The 19193-nt window shown below is 43.8% G+C and overlaps 1 long non-coding RNA gene across 1 annotated transcript in view; it reads left to right on the plus strand.

Annotated features, from left to right (window-relative positions):
• Window positions 1-18142, plus strand: part of LOC142760755 (uncharacterized) — a 28497-nt gene extending 10355 nt beyond the window's left edge. Inside the window, exons 2-3 of the long non-coding RNA XR_012883393.1 lie at window positions 1420-1725; window positions 18006-18142. This is a non-coding gene — a long non-coding RNA (uncharacterized LOC142760755). The remainder of the gene's footprint in view (window positions 1-1419; window positions 1726-18005) is intronic.
• The last annotated feature ends 1051 nt before the right edge of the window (window positions 18143-19193 follow it).

The raw sequence follows: 19193 nt of genomic DNA on the forward strand, positions 1-19193 counted from the left end.
AAACGGAGACCCTTATTAGACCGTTTCAGTGCCCGGTTTTCCCAAGAATACACCCCCGAGAAGTGTATTTCTATTGATGAGTCCTTGGTATATTTTAAAGGGAGGCTTCAATTCCACCAGTTCCTGCCGGGTAGGAGGGCAAGGTTTGGTGTGAAGATGCATAAGCTGTGCGAGAGTGCATCAGGGTATACCTACAGATTTAGGATGTATGAAGGGAAGGACACCAGTGCTCAGCCCCCAGAATGCCCCCCCTTACTGGGAGTTAATGCGAGAATTGTGTGGGATTTGGTGCACCCACTGCTGGACCAGGGTTACCACCTCTACCTGGATAATTTTTATACCAGCGTCCCACTCTTCAACTGCCTCGCTTCCAGAAGTCCTGCGGCATGCGGCACTGCTAGAAGAAACCTGAGAGGCCTCCCTAATACTCTGCTTGGGCAAACACTCAGAAGGGGTGAGAGCAGGGCACATTCTAGCAGCAACATATTGTGTTTCAAGTACAAGGACAAGAGAGATGTCCTTGTATTGACAACAATACATGCCCACACCAGTACCCATGTACCAGTACAGAGACCCCCAAACCAGACTGCATCCTGGTCTACAATAGGTACATGGGAGGGATGGACTTGTCAGATCAAGTCCTAAAGCCCTACAGCGCCATGCGGTGTGGTATAAGAAGCTGGCCGTGCACATCATACAGATGGCATTGTACAATGTGTACGTGCTACGTCGATGGGCAGGCCAGACGGGAACTTTCCTGGAATTTCAAGAGGTGGTCATCAAGAAACAAATTTTTAGGGACCAGTACTTCTGGAAGCGGGGCCACACGCATCGTACCAGGGAAACACTTTCCAGGCGAAGTTCCCCAAACTGGCAAGAAAGGAAAAAGTCAAAAGAGGTACAAAGTCTGCTATAAGAGGGGGATAAGGGAGGACACAATATATCAATGTGACACGTGTCACAAAAAACGAAGGCTCCGTTTAAAATAGTGCTTCAAAATGTATCATACAGCCCTTGATTTTTAATCTACCCCAGTTTTACTTACCCTGTGTAGCGTCCATGGCCGCGGGCCGTCGGGTTTACTCACCTCCCGACGCCCGCAGCCATGGATCTGTGAGCGCTGGTCTCCGTCTCCCTTCTAGGAGATGCCAGCGCTCACTTCCGCTCCGTTCGGCTGGGTCCCGTAGGGTGCGCGCGCACGCTCGCGACCGGCCTTAAAGGGCCAGCGCGCGCAATTAGGAAATTGTCATCACTATCAACTGCCACGATTTCCTGGTCTATAAGAAGGCCCCTGGTCTTCTAATCCTTGCCTGAGCGTTGTTAGTCTTTCCCAGTCTGTCTCGCAATGGTCCCTTAGTGTCTCCCGTTCCAGCTGTTACCCGTGCCCTGTTACCGTTCCTCTATTCCGTATTGTTCTAGTTCCTGTGCCAACCAGCGTTGAAGTGTCATCTACCACGTCAAGTGTCAACTGCCACGTCAAGTGTCATCCGCCTCGTCAAGTGTCATCTGCCACGCCAAGTGTCATCTGCCACGTCAAATGTCATCGGCCACGCCAAGTGTCATCTGCCACGCCAAGTGTCATCTGCCACGCCAAGTGTCATCTGCCACGTCAAGTGTCATCTGCCACGTCAAGTGTCTTCCGCTTCATCGGATACTGCCCGCCACGTCTGGCCGCACCTGCCTCCATCCGTGCTGAAGCCACAGCCACCGTCCGGACTATTTCAGGTACCCAAGCATTACTGTCTGCCATTGACTTCCGCATAGACTGTGACCTGGTCAGCTGCCTCCCCGCTACGGCGGAGCAGCCTAGTGGGTCCACATACCCTGTGTCCGTGACACCCTGATGCACTTCGCACATCTTATTCCCCTCATCTTTCCCTTCTGAGCCCCACCGTGTGCCCAGGCAGCTGATAACAGCCACATTGAGGGTATTGCCATACCCGTGAGAACCCACATTACAGTTTATGGGGTGTATGTCTCCAGTAAAAATGCTCACTACACCTCTAGATGAATGCCTTAAGGGGTGTAGTTTTTAAAACGGGGTCACTTTTTGGGGGTTTCAATTGTACTGGTACCTCAGGGGCTTCTGCATACATGACTTCACACCAGAAAATCCCCAGTAGGGCAAATGGTGGTCCTTTCCTTCTGAGCCCTCCCATGGGCCCAAGCGTCAGTTTATCACCACAAGTTTGGCATTGCTGCACTCAGGACAAATTGGGCAACAAAATGGGGTATTTTATTTCTTGTGAAAATAAGAAATTTTCAGCCAAAACTACATATTATTGGAAAAAATTAATTTTGTTTGAATTCCTAGCCCAGATCAAATAAGTTATGTGAAAAAACTATGGGGTCAAAATGGTCACAACACCAATAAATGAATTCCTTGAGGGGTGTAGTTTCCAAAATGGGGTCACTTCTGGTGGGTTTCCATTGCTTTGATACGTCTGGGGCTCTGCAAATGCGTCATGGCACCCAAAAACCAATCCAGCAAAATCTGGACTCCAAAGAACAAATAGCGCTCCTCTCCTTCTGAGCCCTCCCCTGGGCCCAAACGGCAGTTTATCACCAGAAATAGGGTATTGCTGCACTCAGGACAAATTGGGCAACAAAATGGAGTATTTTATTTCTTGTAAAAATAAGAAATTTTGAGCCAAAACTACATATTATTGGAAAAAGAATTTTTTTTTAAAATTCCCAGCCCAATTAAAATAAGTTCTGTGAAGAAACCATGGGGTCTAAATGGTCACATTACCCATCAATTAATTCCTTGAGGGGTGTAGTTTCCAAAATGGGGTCACTTCTGGTGGGTTTCCATTGCTTTGATACCTCTAGGGCTCTGCAAATGCGACATGGCACCCGAAAACCAATCCAGCAAAATCTGCACTCCAAAGAACACACAGCGCTCCTTCCCTTCTGAGGCCACCCATGGGCCCAAACGGCAGTTTATCGCCACAAATGGGGTATTGCTGCACTCAGGACAAATTGGGCAACAAAATGGGGTATTTTGTTCCCTGTAAAAATAAGAAATTTTTATCAAAAATGACATCTTATTGGAAAAAATTTCATTTTTTTTAATTTCACAGACCAATTCAAATACGTGCGGTGTAAAAACTGTGGGGTCAAAATGGTAACAACAACCATAAATAAATTCCTTGAGGGGTGTAGTTTCCAAAATGGGGTCACTTTTTGTGGGATTTCTACTGCTTTGACACCTCAACACCTCTTCAAACCTGGCATGCTGCCTAAAATATATTCTAATAAAAAAGAGGCCTCAAAATGTACTAGGTGCTTCCGGGCCTTGTGTTTTAGTCCACGAGCGCACTAGAGCCACATGTGGGACATTTCTAAAAACTGCAGAATCTGGACAATACATATTTACCGTGTTTCCCCGAAAGTAAGACAGTGTCTTACTTTCTTTTTATCCCCAAAAGCCCCACTATGTCTTACTTTCGGGGTATGTCTTATATTGGGAAAAAATTGTCGAATTATTATTTATTTTTTTTTCACAAACTTTATTTAACTGTTTTACATTTTTTTTTTTAGTCCCACCAGGGGACTTCACTATGCGATGTGCCGATCGCTTATATAATGCTTTGGTATACTTAGTATACCGAAGCATTATTGCCTGTCAGTGTAAAACTGACAGGCAACCTATTAGGTCATGCCTCCGGCATCGCCTAACAGGCAGATGCTGAAGGCAGACCTGGGGGTCTTTGTTAGACCCCCGGCTGTCATGGAAACCCAACGGCGACCCGCGATTTGTTTGCGGGGGCGCCGATCGGGTGACAGAGGGAGCTCCCCCCTCTGTCAAACACATTAAATGCCGCTGTCACTATTGACAGCGGCATTTAATGGGTTAAACTGCCGGAATCGGCGCGCGCTTCGATTCCGGCAGTTGCAGCAGGAGCCAGGCTGTGTATAACAGCCGTGCTCCTGCCGCTGATGGAGACGTATGGAGAGGGGGGAGGCGCGGAAGTGGGCAGGAGGCGGCAATACCCCCGTGTTTCCCCGAAAGTAAGACATATGTCTTACTTTCGGGGTACGGCTTATATTAGCCGACCCCCCTGAAACCCCCGATACGTCTTACAATCGGGGGTGTCTTACTATCGGGGAAACACGGTAGTAGTGTTTCTCTGGTAAAACCTTCTGTGTTACAGAAAAAGATGTAATACAATTGAAATTCAGCAAGAAAAATTACATTTGCAAATTTCACCTCTACTTTGCTTTAATTTCTGTGAAATGCCTGAAGGGTTAAATAAACTTTCTAAATGCTGTTTTGAATACTTTGAGGGGTCTAGTTTTCAAAATGGGGTGTTTTATGGGGGTTTCTAATACATAGGCCCCTCAAAGCCACTTCGGAACTGAACAGGTACCTTAAAAAAAAGGCTTTTGAAATTTTCTTAAAAATATGAGAAATTGCTGTTTATGTTCTAAGCCTTGTAAATTTCCAAGAAAAATAAAAGAATGTTCAAAAAACGATGCCAATCTAAAGTAGTCATATGGGAAATGTGAACTAGTAACTATTTTGGGTGGTATAACCGTCTGTTTTACAAGCAGATGCATTTAAATTCTGAAAAATGCTATTTTTTTTATACATTTTCTCTAAATTTTGCAATTTTTCACCAATAAATACTGAATATATCGTCCAAATTTTACCACTAACATAAAGCCCAATGTGTCACGAGAAAATAATCTCAGAATCGCTTGGATAGGTTTAAGCATTATTACCACATAAAGTGAAATATGTCAGATTTGAAAAATGGGCTCTGAGCCTTAAAGGAACAGTGTCATCACAAATTATTTTTTATATGTTAAAGATGTTAGTGCTTTATTAAAAACGTTTATATTCATTTGTGTGTTTGTGTTTTACTTTTTCTTATTTTTACACTTTTTCTTCCCTATGGGGGCTGCCATTTTTTGTTCCATTTCTGTATGTGTCGATTAACGACACATACAGACATGGAATACGGCAGCCACAGTCCCATAGGGACTGCGAACGGCTCCCGTCCCATTGACTTCAGTGTACGGCGTCTGTGTGGGAACTGCGCATGCGCCGCTCCCACACAGTCCAATTCGAAATTGGCACCGTCCGGCGCCATTTTACTGTGGACCGGAAGTCGCGGCCGGACAGTAATATTACTACTTCCGGTCGCGGCTTCCGGATTTGTGCACTTGGACCAGCGGCAGCAAACGGAGCGGACGGGCCGGAGGGAGCCGCGGCGGCAGGAGCAGGTAAGAGATTTCAATGTATGTTCGTGTTTGTGTGTGTTTACTACTGTATGTAAACCTACTACACTGTGTGTTAGCTCAAAAAATGGCGACACACAGTGTAGGAGGTTACACCGTTCAAACCCCTCGTTTATCCCGGCACTAGCCAGGATAAAGGAGGGGGGGATGCTGAGAGCTCACTAGAGCGAGGGCTTTTTACCCAATTTTGCAAAGCTGCAATTTTGGGAATAGCTCCATCTAGTGACCAAAAATGGGTAGTATTATAAATTAGAATTAATTTATAATATTTCCTGACTCGTGAAAAAAATAAAAAAAATTTGAACAATGTTTAATCACCCACACACTAAATGTTTAATTTAAAAAAAAAAAACATGTTTTTCTGGCAACACATTGCCTTTAAGGCCAAAACAAGGCTGCGTCCTAAAGAATATATAAAAGTTCATGAAATGGGGAGAAGGGGCAGAATAGTTTTTGCACAGGACCCTCCAGTATATTAGAACGGCATTAAAAAATTTTTTATTAACGTGTCTAAAAGTGTAGGTCCGCATTATTCCACTACAGAAATCCGGCCGTTGTAGATGGTGAAATCCAATGCCAAGATATGCTGCAAATATCCCCCATAGAGTATGCTGCGTGATTGAAAGTTCTCAACATGCAGATTTTTTTTTCCACAGCACCTGTCTACCTTCATAAAATATATAGGTATGGGGGCATAGTATATATTTATTTTACTTTATGATTTGTGTGTTTGCTATTAAACCTCTGGCAGCCAAAGGGTAAATGGATGTAGTGGCCTTATGTTCGTTTAGTTCATGCATAATATCATACGTCCCGGATTCCGGGCAGTGTCTTGCTGTCCTGGGCGGCCAGGGGTATGTCCCGCTGTCAAACTAATTCTGAAACAGGGAACCATCAGCTCCCTGTTTCAGAATTAGTTCAGAGCAGAGGGAGCTCCTCCGCTCGCCGAGGACTCCGCAGGCACAGCGATACTGTAAACGCTGTGCACGGGGAAGCCCTTGATGTTACTGTCCATATGTGGACAGTGACATCAGTGGCTACTCTTGGAGCGGAATCCCCAGCCAAAGTCAATTTTTAATTGTATTTGTATCTGTCTGTTAACCCCTTAGTGACCACTAATACGCCTTTTTACGTGATTCACTAATGGGCTTTAGGCTAGGCTGACGCCTTTTCACGTCAGCCTAGTCTAAGTCCTGCACGGGTCTCCCGTGCAGGCAGGAGCCGGGGCTCTGCTGTCTGATGACAGCTGAGCTCCTGCTCCAACGCCCGCGATCGAAGTTTACTTCGATCGCGGCCGTTTAACACGTTAAATGCCGCCGTCAATAGCGACCGCGGCATTTAACTTTGTTTACAGAGGGAGTGCGCTCCCTCTGTCACCCATCGGCGGCCCGCGAATGCAATCGCGGGTCTCCGATGGGGTGTCATGGCAGCCGGGGGACTGATAAAAGCCCCCAGGTCTGCCCTGGACATATGCCTGTTAGGACGCGCCGGAGGCACGTCCTAACAGATTGCCTGTCAGATTTACACTGACAGGCAATAATGCTCTGGTATACGAAGTATACCAGAGCATTATAGCAGCGATCGGAACATCGCACAGTAAAGTCCCCTAGTGGGACTAATAAAATAAGTCATCAAAGTGAAATAAAGATTATTAATAAAAAGTACAGTAAAAAAAAAAATAAAACCATTTTTTTCCATAAAAAGTGGTTTTATTTAGTAAAAGTGTAAAAAAAAAAAAAAAGTACACATATGTGGTATCGCCGCGACCGTAATGACTCCATTAATAAAGTTAATATGTAATTTAAACCGCAAAGTGAACACCGTAAAAAAAAAACGCAAAAAACTATGGCGAAATTGCAATTTTTTTCCATTGCCCCCCAAAAAAGTCATAATAAAAATGAATCAATAAGTCCCATGTACCCCAAAACAGTACCATTCAAAACTATGTCTTGTCCCGCAGAAAACAAGCCCAAAAAATCACTACATTGATGGAAAAATAAAAAAATTACGGCTCTTGGAAAGCGACGATGCAAAAACAAATAATTTTAGTTCAAAAGTGTTTTTATTGTGCAAAAGTCGTAAAACATAAAAAAACCTCCACATATGTGGTATCGCCGTAATCGTACCGACCCATAGAATAAAGGTAACATGTTATTTACGTCGCATAGTGAACAGCGTCAATTTAAAAACGCATAGAACAATGGCGGAATTTCTGGGTTTTTTTATAATCCCCCCCAAAAAGGTTAATAAAAGTTAATATAAAAATTATATGTACCCAAAAATGGTGCTATTAAAAAGCACAACTAATCCCGCAAAAAACAAGTCCTCATACAGCTATGTAGACGAAAAAATAAAAACGTTATAGCTCTTTGAATGCGACTAGAAAAACGAATAAAATAGCTTGGTCATTAAGGCCTAAAATGGGCTGGTCACTAAGGGGTTAATAAAATGAATTTCTATTACTTATTACATCTGGGTTAATATTTGACCACTTCCTCTATAGGTTTCTCCATATGTAATCAGTGTGGAGTACATCAGGGTATATGTAATCTGTGCATAGTACATCAGGCTATATGTAATCTGTGCGGAGTACATCAGGGTATATGTAATTTGTGCAGAGTACATCAGGGTATATGTAATCTGTGTGGAGTACATCAGGGCATAACAGGATGATGTAATTATGGGCTGAATGAATAATAAAATTCATAATCCAGCAATTGGTGTGGTACGCTTTGAACCAATCCTTTATGCACAGGCCGGGTTTTTGGGGTATTATACAAAATATCTGCGCTCCAGTATTACCTAATCTTTGACTTCTTCACTAGCCCTATAAGCAGCATAAGGCCCTAAAGTCTTCTCATCTCCGCTGCATCTACGGGCTCCACTTGTGCGGTCTAGCAAATGACGATGTGGGGTTTTTAGTGAAAAACTACTGGACCTAAAAAATTCTGGGCCGTCATTTAGCATCATTTTGCATCATTGCGTTTGAGAGTCATAACATGTTATTTTTAATTTCATTTAGTTTTACTTTAATTTTTCTGTTGACGGAGCTGTGTGAGGGCTTGTTTTTTGTGGAATGAGCTGTAATTTTTATTGGTTCCATTTTGGGGTACATGCGATTTATTTATTTTTTTCTTTATCACTATTTATTAAATGTTTTGGGAGATGACGAAACAAAAAACAGCAATTCTAGCATTGTTTTGTTTTTTCTTTTTTACAGTACTCACCATACAGTATAAACAACATGTTAACTTTATTCTGTGGGTCGATACGATTACAGCGACACCAAATTTATATAGTTTTTTTTCCATTTTACTTCTATTTTTCCACAAGAAATATACTCTTTTCTACAAAAAATCATGTTTTAGTGTCACCATTTTCTGACAGCCATAACTTTTTTTTATTTTTCAGTTGATATCGCTGTGGGAGGGCTTTTTGCGTGACGAACTGTAGTTTTTGTGGGTACCATTTTGGGGTACTTGCGACTTTTTGATCACTTTTTATTACATTTTTTCTTAGACAAGGTGACCAAAAAAAGAAATTGTCGTTTTTTTTATAGAATTTTTTTTGCAGTGTTCACCGTGCGGTAAAAATAATTTGATCGTTTTATAGTTCAGGCCTTTCCGAACGTAGTGATACCTATTATGTATAGTTTTGTGTTTTTTTTCTAATTATAATGGACTTGATCAGGGAAACAGGGCGATTATTGTTTTTATTACTTAAAACTTTTATTTATAAATTTTTCTTAAACATTTTTTTTAACTTTTTATTTTTTACACTTACCTGGGGAATTGAAGACCTGATCTTTTGATCCCCTGTACAATACATACTTTTGTAGTGCAGTGAATTGTAACAGTCATTTTACAACTGACAGTTAGGCTGGATTCACACGAGCGTGTTCAGTCCGTGATATACGGTCTGCAGGTCGACTGCATTTCCCGGACTGAGCAAACTGCAGGGAGCCGGGCTCCTAGCATCATCGTTATCTATGACGCTAGGAGTCCCTGCCTCTCCGCGGAACTACTGTCTAGTACTGAAAACATGATTACAGTACGTGACAGTTTTCCCGCAGCGAGGCAGCGACTTCTAGCGTCATAGATAACGATGACGATAAGAGCCCAGCTCCCTGCAGTGTGCTTAGTCCGGGAAATGCGGCCGACCTGCAGACCGTGAATCCGGCCTTAAGCATATTACCTACCTGGCAACCAAGAAAAAAAGAATCGCTGTTTTTTGGTCACTTCATCTCCCACAAAAAATGTAATAAAACATGATCAAAAAGTTTCATGTACACCCACATGGTACCAATAGAAACTACATCTCGTCCCGCAAAAAATAAGCCCCCATACCGCTCAATCGACGGAAAAATAAAAAAGTTATTCCTGTCAGAATGTGGCGACAAAACTCAAATTTTATTTTTAACAATTCGTTTTCTCCTTGTAAAACATGAAAAAAGAGTAATAAATTTGGTTTCGCTGTAATCGTCTTAACTCGCAGAATGAAGTTAATGCACCGTTTCTACCGCACATTGAATGCCGTAAAAACAAAACCACCCATAAGATTGAGGAATCGCAGTTTTTTTCCTATTTTACCACACAAATATTTTTATTCCAGTTTCCCACTACATTATATGGTACAATAAATCGTGTGGTGAAAGTCTACAACTTGTCCCGAAAAAACAAGCCCTCATATGGCAATATTGATGGAAAAATAAAAAGGTTATGGCTTTTGTAATGTGGGGATGAAAAAACGAAAGTGAAAATGTGTGTGTGTGTGTGTGTGTGTGTGTGTGTGTGTGTGTGTGTGTGTGTGTAATGCACCGTTTCTACCGCACAGTGAACGCCGTAAAAACAAAACCACCCATAAGATTGAGGAATCGCAGTTTTTTTCCTATTTTACCACACAAATATTTTTATTCCAGTTTCCCACTACATTATATGGTACAATAAATGTGTGTGTGTGTGTGTGTGTGTGTGTGTGTGGGCACACACGCATTATGCTAAGGGTATGTGCACACACAAACTCCAAAACATCTGAAAATACGGAGCTGTTTTCAAGACGTTTTTTAAGCAACTTGCGATTTTCGCTGCGTTTTTTACGGCCGTTTTTGCAGCTGTTTTTCTATAGAGTCTATGAAAAACGGCTCAAGAAGTGAGCACTTGTTTTTCGTGGCCGTTTTTTTTTTACGCGGCCGCTTGTAAAAACGGCCAAGTAAAAAAACGGCCCGTCGGAACAGAATGCCGTTTTTCCCAGTGAAATCAATGGGCAGATGTTTGGCGGCGATCTGCTTACAATTTTTCGGCAATTTTTTGGCCGTTAATGGCCTGAAAAACGTCCGAAAATAAGCCGTGTGAACATACCCTAATTGTGAAAGTGATTAAAATAATGTTTAAATTATTTCATTTTGTGCAGCGGCCATCTTGTCCGGAGTCCCCATCTTGTTTCTTTTGTAATGAATAAGAAAGTCATTACTCCTTTAACCCCTTCAGGACGCAGCCTGTCTTGGCCTTGTGGCACAGCCGATTTTTTTCAAATCTGACATGTCACTTTATGTGTTAATAACTCCGGAATGCTTTTACCTATCCAAGCGATTCTGAGATTGTTTTCTCGTAAAATATTGTACTTCCTGATAGTGCAAAAATTTGGTTGATAAATTCAATATTTATTCGTGAAAAACACCTAAATTTAGAGAAATTTTGCAAAACTTAGCATTTTTCTAAATTTAAATATATCTGCTTGTAAAACAGATAGTAGTACCACACAAAATAGTCACTAGTTACCATTTCCCATGTGTCTACTCTATGCATAATTTTTTGAACGTCCTTTTATTTTTCCAGGACGTTACAAAGCTTACAACTTTAGCAGAAATTTCTCACATTTTCAAGAAAATTTCAAAAGGCTATTTTTACAAGTACCAGTTTAGTTCTGAAGTGGTTTTGAGGGCCTTATATATTAGATTCCACCAATAAGTCACCGCTCAAAGTATTCAAAACAGCATTCAGAAAGTTTCTTAACCCTTTAGGCGTTTCACAGGAAATAAAGCAAAGGGGACATTTTTTTCTGTAACACAGAAGGTTTTACCAGAGAAACTCAACTCAATATTTATTGCCCAGGTTCTGCAGTTTTTAGAAATATCCCACATGTGGCCCTAGTGCCCTAATGGACTGAAGCACCTCAGAAGCAAAGGAGCGCATAGTGGATTTTGGGGTCTGCTTTTTTTTAGATTATATTTTAGGCACCATGTCAGGTTTGAAGATGTCTTGTGGTGCCAAAACTGTGGAAACTCCCCAAAAGTGACCCCATTTTGGAAACTACACCCCTCAAGGAATTAATCTAGGGATATAGTTAGCATTTTGACCCCACAGATATTTTGCTATATTTATTGGCGTTAGTCTGTGAAAATTACGCTGTAAACTGTCATTTACAGCGAGATCACGCTTGCTGTGCTGTAAGTCCCACACAAACGTTACCGAAGTGTCGGGATTGTGAATAAACATCGCGTCCTGACTGGAGGTCATGTCTATTCACTGTCAGGACACTTCAGTAACGTTAATGTGTGAATATGTGACTGCACATCATGATCTAGCAAGATCACTATGTGCTGAATAAATGAATGGAGAGAAGTGTATCACGCTGAATGGTCAGCGTCATACACTTCTCTCCACAACACCCACTTGGTCAAAAAGTAAAAACACGCCCAGTTGGTCATTAAGAAAGTCATTAGCATAAATCTAAAATAGGTCATAACTCCGTCAAAATAGATTTTTTTCTAAATAAAAAACAGTGTTGTAATCAAGATTACAGCGCCGATCACATTATGTAAGAGATAGGGCACTTACAATCTGGTGACAGAGCCTCTTTAACTTTTTTTAAACTTTTTACACTTTTTTTTTTCACCTGCAGCTCTGATCGCTGTTAGAATACATTACACTACCTAGGTAGTATAATGTATTCCAACTGTCAGTGTGACTTCACATTCACTCTGACAGTTAGGCTATGAGGACCAGCCAGAGACTGGTTCTCGTAGGCTTCCATACATGGCAGACCCGGAGGCCGTTATCTGGCCTCCGGATGCCATCACAAGCATCGGCAACCCCCACCATTGCATGGGGGCTGCTGATGAGCTACAAACCCCCTAAATGCGGCGATCGCAATCGAGCGCCGCATTTAATGGATTAATTGCCTAAATCAGTGCCGATGAGCCACTAATCGGCAACAGTGTAGTGTCAGCTGTCGGGGACAGCTGACTTCCCGGTTCCCGATGCACACTGTCACTGACAGTATGCATCGGGAACGACACAGTGATGTCCTGTCACTGTGACAGGAAGTCTATCAGCAGGCTGGTCCTGATAGGCATCCGTACATGGCAGACACGGAGGCCATTACTTCGCCTCCGGTCGCCATGCTAGCCCTCTGCAAACCTCACGATTTCATTGTGAGGTCTGCCGATGTGCTAGAAACCCCTAAAATGCGGTGATTGCAATCGCCGCATTTAAGAGGTTAATTGCCCAAATCACCGGAAATGAGCCACTGATCGGCAACAATGGAGTGTCAGCTGTCAGGCACAGCTGGCCTCCCGGTGCACACTGTCGCCGACTGTGTGCACCGGAAACGGCGCAGTTACTGTACGTCCTGGTGGGCTAAGGCACTGGCCATCCGGACGTACAGTGTGTCGTGGTGCGCCTAGGGGTTAAGACAGGTTTTTATGTTTCTAATTTGAGCTATCTTTGACCTTGGTTCCCATACGAGGCTTGGAAGGAAGGAACAGGGAGTGAGATAGGAGAGGGAGACACATTCACATAGGCAATGTGAGTATGTCTCCCCCATCTTAATAGAACAATCTATTGTATTCTTGCAAAGAAAGATAAGCCACCAGCAAACCCTGATGTGTGAAGAATTATAATAATGCATTTGGAATGTATCGTATGTCTGTAATTCACTGAATTTGAAATATTGTCACATTGCCTTTGATTGGTTTACCTCAAGCCTACACCCCTTTTGAATGATATTATTGTAATTGAGTTTGGCAATAAACCTGAGAGAAGGATTTTGAGCATACAAAGCATGGTCTCTTGTGTCATCTTTTCTCTCAGGTATATACAGTGAAGGAAATTAGTATTTGATCCCTTGCTGATTTTGTAAGTTTGCCCACTGTCAAAGTCATGAACAGTCTAGAATTTTTAGGCTAGGTTAATTTTACCAGTGAGAGATAGATTATATTTTTAAAAAAAACTGAAAATCACATAGTCAAAATTATATATATTTATTTGCATTGTGCACAGAGAAATAAGTATTTGATCCCCTACCAACCATTAAGAGTTCAGCCTCCTCCAGACCAGTTACATGCTCCAAATCAACTTGGTGTCTGCATTAAAGACAGCTGTCTTACATGGTCACCTGTATAAAAGACTCCTGTCCACAGACTCAATTAATCAGTCTGACTCTAACCTCTACAACATGGGCAAGACCAAAGAGCTTTCTAAGGATGTCAGGGACAAGATCATAGACCTGCACAAGGCTGGAATGGGCTACAAAACCATAAGTAAGACGCTGGGTGAGAAGGAGACAACTGTTGGTGCAATAGTAAGAAAATGGAAGACATACAAAATGACTGTCAATCGACATCGATCTGGGGCTCCATGCAAAATCTCACCTCGTGGGGTATCCTTGATCCTGAGGAAGGTGAGAGCTCAGCCGAAAACTACACGGGGGGAACTTGTTAATGATCTCAAGGCAGCTGGGACCACAGTCACCAAGAAAACCATTGGTAACACATTACGCCGTAATGGATTAAAATCCTGCAGTGCCCGCAAGGTCCCCCTCCTCAAGAAGGCACATGTACAGGCCTGTCTGAAGTTTGCAAATGAACATCTGGATGATTCTGAGAGTGATTGGGAGGAGGTGCTGTGGTCAGATGAGACTAAAATTGAGCTCTTTGGCATTAACTCAACTCGCCGTGTTTGGAGGAAGAGAAATGCTGCCTATGACCCAAAGAACACCGTCCCCACTGTCAAGCATGGAGGTGGAAACATTATGTTTTGGGGGTATTTCTCTGCTAAGGGCACAGGACTACTTCACCGCATCAATGGGAGAATGGATGGAGCCATGTACCGTCAAATCCTGAGTGACAACCTCCTTCCCTCCACCAGGACATTAAAAATGGCTCGTGGCTGGGTCTTCCAGCACGACAATGACCCGAAACATACAGCCAAGGCAACAAAGGAGTGGCTCAAAAAGAAGCACATTAAGGTCATGGAGTGGCCTAGCCAGTCTCCAGACCTTAATCCCATCGAAAACTTATGGAGGGAGCTGAAGATCCGAGTTGCCAAGCGACAGCCTCGAAATCTTAATGATTTACACATGATCTGCAAAGAGGAGTGGGCCAAAATTCCATCTAACATGTGTGCAAACCTCATCATGAACTACAAAAAACGTCTGACTGCTGTGCTTGCCAACAAGGGTTTTGCCACCAAGTATTAAGTCTTGTTTGCCAAAGGGATCAAATACTTATTTCTCTGTGCACAATGCAAATAAACATATATAATTTTGACTATGTGATTTTCTGTTTTTTTTTAAATATAATCTATCTCTCACTGGTAAAATTAACCTAGCCTGAAAATTCTAGACTGTTCATGTATTTGACAGTGGGCAAACTTACAAAATCAGCAAGGGATCAAATACTTATTTCCTTCACTGTATATCGATTTACCTATGATTTGAAACTGGATAAATCACTGGAGGGAGGGTATTGGTTGACTTTAAAAGTTAAGTTACCCTTTAAAGGAAAGGTGTTAACCCTGAGAAGTTACCCCATTTTGTAAACTACACCTCTCAAGAAATTTATAATTTGCCTTGACGTATAACAGGGCTTAGGAGTGTAAGAGCGAATGCGCATGTGCGGCCTATTTTGGTGGTTTTCATAGCATTGGCCCACAATTGCAGGGCTCTGGGGTCAAATAGTAAAACAAACCCCCAAGTAGTGACCCCCATTTTGGAAACTGCACCCCTCAAGGCAGGGGCGTAACTAGGAAACACTGGGCCCCATAGCAAACTTTTGACTGGGGCCCCCCCTCCCCTGGGTGTTACACAACCCCCCCCTTGTAGATAGTGCCTTTTTTACAGGCCCCCCCCGTAGATAACGCCATACAGCCCCCTGTAGATAACTCCATACAGCCCCCCCTGTAGATAGCGCCATACAGCCCCCCTGTAGACAGCGCCATACATCCCCCCTGTAGATAACGCCATACAGCACCTCCTGTAGATAACGCCATACAGCCCCCCCTGTAGATAACGCCATACAGCCCCCCCTGTAGATAGCACCATACAGCCCCCCTGTAGGTAGCGCTATACATCCCCCCTGTAAATAACGCCATACAGCCCCCCCTGTAGATGGCGCCATACATCCTCCCTGTAGATAACGCCATACAGCCCCCCCTGTAGATAGCGCCATACATCCCCCCTGTAGATAACGCCATACAGCCCCCCTGTAGAGAACGCCATACATCCCCCTGTAGATAACGCCATACAGCCCCCCTGTAGGTAACGCTATACAGCCCCCTGTAGGTTACGCCATACAGTCCCCCCTATAGATAGCACCATACATCCGACTGTAGGTAACGCTATACAGCCCCCCCTGTAGGTAACGCTATACAGCCCCCTGTAGATAACGCCATACAGCCCCCTGTAGGTAACGCTATACAGCCCCCAGTAGGTAACGCCATGCAGCCCCCCTGTAGGTAACGCCATACAGCCCTAAACCCCCCCTGTAGGTAACACCATGCAACCCCCAAAAAAAGGCCGACCTATAGTGTGTCCTACAAAAGACATGAATCCCCTATCCACAGGATAGGGGATACATGTGTGATCGCTGGCACTGATAGGGAGAACGGGGGACCGAAAGTCCCCCGAAGTTCTCCATGACTAACCTCTGACTTCCGGCGTCTGCGCAGCTCAATAAAAATGAAAGTAGCGCTGGTCACGCATGCGCACAAGCGCGACCAGCGCTCCATTCATTTCTACGGAGCTGCCGACACAGACCCCAGAAGTCCGAGGTTTGTGATGGAGAACTTCAGGGGACTTTCAGTCCCCATTCTCCCTATCACTGCCAGCGATCACACATGTATCCCCTATCCTGTGGATAGGGGATACATGTCTTTTGTTTAATGGCAGAGCGGGGAGATACCTCCCTGCTCTGCCGTAGTGTTATGTGTCGTCGCGCTGTAGCAGCCATAGCGGCTGCTAGCAGAGCCTCCGGCCAAGGTGGGGGCCCGTGCCGGCGGGCGACATGGGCCCCCTCATTCCGCGGGCCCCAAGGCATTTTTTAAGGGTTGTAGTGAGCATTTTGACCCCACAGGTTTTTGTTTTTTTATTAGAAATGTGCGCTCAGTGCATGGTGCAAAGTGAAAATTGCAATTTTCCACAGGTATGTGCTATTTTAGTGCACAATATGTTGTGCCCAGTTCGTGCCACTGAATACAAATACCTCTAACTGTTCAGCGGGTCCTCCCTGGTATGGCGATGCCATATATGTGGACATAAACTGCTATTTGGGCACGCCATAGGGTTCAGAAGGGAGGGAGTGCCACTTGGATTTGGAGCGCTGATCTTGCTTGGTAGATCTGTTTGCGGTTTCGCTGGTATTTCATTTTATAATGTGGGGGCATATGTAAGCTGTGCAGGGCAAAATAAGAGGGTATAATAATGCGGTAAATGAATAATAATCCACAAATGTGTGGCCAGTGTCACACTGATAAATAAAAAATCGTATCCGCTTTTAGAACGCTCTGCACATTTTGCATCGCCATATTCTGAGAGCCAGAACTTCGTTATTTTTTCTCCACCAGAGCCGTGTGAGAGCTTATTTGTTGCGAGACAATCTGTAGTTTTCATTGGTACCATTTTGGGGTACATGCGATTTTTTTGATCACTTTTTATTTAATTTTTTGGGAAGCAAGGTGACCAAAAACCTACAATTCTGATGTTTTTTCATTCTTTTTTTTTTTTATGGCGTTCACTGTGCGCTATGACAATTTGACTTTATTCTGCGGGTCGATACGATTAAGGCGATACCATATGTATATAGTTTTTTTTATGCTTTGCAGCTGTTTGCACAATAAAATCACTAGGATTTGTTAGGCCTCCGGTTGCCATAGGAACCATCAGCACCCGCCATGGCAACCATCAGTGGTGCCGACAAGCTAGATACCACCTAGATTCAGCGATTGCTGCATTTAATGGGTTAATCGGCCGGAACGGAGGCTAGCTCCGGTCCTGGCCGTTACAGTTGGGTGTCGGCTGTAATATACAGCCGGCACCCGGCGGTGATGGTGCTGGCTCTGCTTCTGAGCCAGCTCCATTACATACACGTTCTCAAGGAGCTGTGATTGGTTGGTCTGCTGTGACTGACCAATCACAGCGATCGCCGGCAGGGGACCGCTGTGATTGGTCCCCTGCCGTATTACTGTGCCGATCAACTGTCATAAACAGTTTATGGCACAGTTCTGTCACCCTGTCTTTTTTGGTTGTTAGGCTGGACGCATCGGTACATCCCGGTGCCTTAAAGCACTGCAATACAGGACGTACCGGTGCTGTAAAGGGTTAATATTTCTGGTGTATTTCTAGGTCCTGTGCGCCACAATAGAAATTAGAGTTCATTGGCGTCTAGTTTCTATTGTGGCGAAGGGGAGAAAGAAGACAGAAGACTGCTGTAGTTGAGTATATGTTTTTTTTTATTTTTTATATTGCTAATTTTTGTTTTGCAGGTTCCGTTAGACCGTTTGGACTACATAGAAGATTCGTTGGACTACTTCGATGATTTATGCTTTATTTAAAAAAAAAAAAAAAATGGTCAAAGAGTGTTGTGTGGGGGAGTTTTTATTTCAATAAAAATATTATTATACCTCTGTTTTTTTAGTACTTTATTACCACCTTAGTAATGGCAGTTGTCTGTTTGATGACGTCCATCACTAAGGCTGGGTTTAGCGTTAGCCAGTAAAAAGGCTAGCACTAACCCCCTATTATTACACTGGTACCCACCACCACCAGGGCTACCGGGAAGAGACGGGTACGATCCAGTATCCGACCATCTGCAGTGATGGTCGGGTACTGGGGCTACCACAAGCTGATATTATCAGGCTGGGAAGCACAAATTGTGGGCGTTCCCAACCTGGTAATGCTAGGCTGTGGCTGCTTTATTGTATCTGGCTGGTTATGAAAAATGGGGGGGAACCATTTACATATGTGAATGATTCAATAGAGGATGGCTAGTTGGATTTCTTATAATTCTTTTGCAGATGGGGGAACGCTATTTTCATTTTTGCCTCAGGCAGCACTAAAGCTAGAATCAGTCCTGGATAGAAGTCCTCCATTCTGAATTAATAACTTTTTATGTCCTATCCAAAGCGATAAACCACCTCCTGCTGGGATTGCCGTGGCTTCGCCAGCATGCTCCAGTCGCTGATTTGAATTCCGGAGAGGTCCTCCAATGGGGACACCGATGTCTGCCTCAGGTTTTTCCTGTTCTTTCTCCGCTACCTCTGTCTCTCACTAGACTGCCTCCACAACAGTGGCGTAACTACCGCCGTAGCGGCTGCTATGGGGCCCGCTGCATGAGGGGCCCGTGTCGCCCGCTGGCACGGGCCCCCACCATGGCCGGAGGCTCAGCTAGCAGCCGCTATGGCTACTACAGCGTGATGCCACTGAACACTATGGCAGAGCAGGGAGGTATCTCCCCGCTCTGCCATTAAACAAAAGACATGTATCCCCTATCCACAGGACAGGGAATACATGTGTGATCGCTGGCAGCGATAGGGAGAACGGGGGACTGAAAGTCCCCTGTTCTCCATCACAAACCTCGGACTTAGACTATAGAATTAGCATCACAGAGAGAAATGGTCTCCAATTTAGAATTGTCAGATTGGAATACCTTGATGGATTTGAGGGAATTATGG

Source organism: Rhinoderma darwinii, chromosome 1 (assembly GCF_050947455.1).
Source record: "Rhinoderma darwinii isolate aRhiDar2 chromosome 1, aRhiDar2.hap1, whole genome shotgun sequence".
NCBI classification, from domain to species: Eukaryota; Metazoa; Chordata; class Amphibia; order Anura; family Rhinodermatidae; genus Rhinoderma; species Rhinoderma darwinii.